Raw genomic sequence first — 2924 nt, 5'->3', positions numbered from 1 at the left:
AAAAATGACAGCAGTTCTCGTGAGCGCTAAAGTTTCTGTTTTTTACAGCAAGTTCAACAAGACTTTCCCCAAGTCTTCCCAACGGTTCTACTTGGCACAAACACTAATTAAACACAAAAAACACAACCAAAACATAGGATAAATAATTTATTTATTACTAAACAGGAGCAAAAAGCAAGGAATAAAAATAAAATTGGGTTGCCTCCCAACAAGCGCTATCGTTTAACGCCCCTAGCTAGGCATAACAAGCAAGGATAGATCTAAGTATTGCCATAGTAATAAGATAGATTGGTGAAACTCATTTCATATTCTCTACGTTTGGCAGCAAGTTTTCTTTGAGGCAAGCAAAAGTAACCAAAAGGATTAAATTTAACGGGACAAAAGTCCCCAAGATCAACCTTGGGAGGTATAGGTTCCTCCTTTGGTCCTTCATAATGCACCACCAATTCATCATTATAAGCATTCTTCTGACAGAACTTTGTGAGCCTATATTCAAGAGAATATCCTAGTTCATTATTTCGAATAGCCAAATCATCATTGAGATCAGAAATTCTATCAACTAAAACATCGGTAGGAACCTTTCTTCTAAGATTTTCATTGAAAGCAACATAATCTAGAGATTGAAAACGCATTATTTCTTCTTGATCAAAGAGGATAGCCTCTATGGGAGGACGGCAAGCGTCCACCCTATAATGCGCAAAGATTTCTTTGGCTTCTCTTATTATGAATCTAAACTCATGAGCCAAAAAGATAGTAGCGTCACGCTTAACAGAAGAATGCTCAATATTAGAAAATTCCAGAAAAATCCTTTGTATAGAAGGATGCATGTGCATGAATTGTCTTTCAAGTTCAACTACAAGCATGGCAATAGCGTCCGCAAGGCTACTAGTTCTGTGAAGGATAGAACTACCCATAGAAGGTAAAGCACCGGCACAAGTAAATAAATCTTGAATAACTCATTTTCCAATAATATTACCACTACCAACACAGAATTTTTTTTGTATGAAAGATGGTAGGTTCTTTAGCAGGAGTATCCGAATTTTCCATGATATTGTTATCGCCCAAATTGGCGATAACTTCCCTAGTTTCAGACATCACGACAAGCAGGCAAACAAACTAATACAAGCAAACAAAAAAGGCAAATAGAGAGGGAGGATAGAGAGAGAGAGAGAGAGAGAGGGCGAATAAAATGGCAAGGGTGAATTGGAGGGAGAGGAAAACGAGATGCAAATGGCAAATAATGTAATGCGAGAGATAGGGATTGTGATGGGTACTTGGTATGTTGACTTTTTGCGTAGACTCCCCGGCAACGGCGCCAGAAATCCTTCTTGCTATGTCTTGAGCTTGCGTTGGTTTTCCCCGAAGAGGAAGGGATGATGCAGCAGAGTAGCGTAAGTATTTCCCTCAGTTTTTAAGAACCAAGGTATCAATCCAGTAGGAGCCCACGCTCAAGTCCCTCGTACCTGCACAGAGCAATAGCTACTCGCAACCAACGCGATTAGGGGTTGTCAAGCCCTTCACGGTCACTTACGAGAGTGAGATCTGATAGATAGAATATTTTTGGTATTTTTGATATAAAGATGCAAAGTAAAAAGTAAAAGCAAAGTAAATAGCAAAACAATATAAAAGTGATGGAGATTGATATGATGAGAATAGACCCGGGGGCCATAGGTTTCACTAGTGGCTTCTCTCAAGAGCATAAGTATTCTACGGTGGGTGAACAAATTACTGTTGAGCAATTGATAGAATTGAGCATAATTATGAGAATATCTAGGCATGATCATGTATATAGGCATCACGTCCGTGACAAGTAGATCGAAACGATTCTGCATCTACTACTATTACTCCACTCATCGACCGCTATCCAGCATGCATCTAGAGTATTAAGTTAAAAACAGAGTAACGCCTTAAGCAAGATGACATGATGTAGAGAGATAAATTCATGCAATATGAAATAAACCCCATCTTGTTATCCTCGATGGCAACGATACAATACGTGCCTTGCTGCCCCTTCTGTCACTGGGTAAGGACACCGCAAGATCGAACCCAAAGCTAAGCACTTCTCCCATGGCAAGAACTACCAATCTAGTTGGCCAAACCAAACGGATAATTCGAAGAGACTTGCAAAGATAACCAATCATGCATAAAAGAATTCAGAGAAGATTCAAATATTATTCATAGATAGACTTGATCATAAACCCACAATTCATCGGTCTCAACAAACACACCGCAAAAAGAAGATTACATCGAATAGATCTCCACAAGAGAGGGGGAGAACTTTGTATTGAGATTCAAAGAGAGAGAAGAAGCCATCTAGCTACTAACTATGGACCCGAAGGTCTGAGGTAAACTACTCACACTTCATCGGAGGGGCTAGGATGATGTAGAAGCCCTCCGTGATGACGGCCCTCTTCCGGCGGAGCTCCGGAACAGGCCCCAAGATGGGATCTCGCGGATACAGAAAGTTGCGGCGGTGGAATTAGGTTTTTGGCTCCTGTTCTGATCGTTTGGGGGTACGTGTGTATATATAGGATGAAGGAGTGCGTCGGTGGAGCACCGAGGGGCCCACGAGGCAGGGGGCGCGCCCTAGGGGGGCGCCCCCCACCCTCGTGACCACCTCTTTGATCCCTTGCAGTAGGGTCCAAGTCTCCTGGATCACGTTCGGTGAGAAAATCACGTTTCCGAAGATTTTATTCCGTTTGGACTCCGTTTGATATTCTGTTTATCCGAAACACTGAAATAGGCAAAAAAACAGCAATTCTGGGTTGGGCCTCCGGTTAATAGGTTAGTCCCAAAAATAATATAAAAGTGGAAAATAAAGCCCAATATAGTCCAAAACAGTAGATAATATAGCATGGAGCAATCAAAAATTATAGATACGTTGGAGACGTATCACTTACCTGCTTATCCTAAACTGCTTAGTA

Source organism: Triticum aestivum, chromosome 5A (genome assembly GCF_018294505.1).
Source record: "Triticum aestivum cultivar Chinese Spring chromosome 5A, IWGSC CS RefSeq v2.1, whole genome shotgun sequence".
In the NCBI taxonomy this organism is placed as follows: Eukaryota; Viridiplantae; Streptophyta; class Magnoliopsida; order Poales; family Poaceae; genus Triticum; species Triticum aestivum.
Note: the sequence above shows the minus strand (reverse complement) of the source record.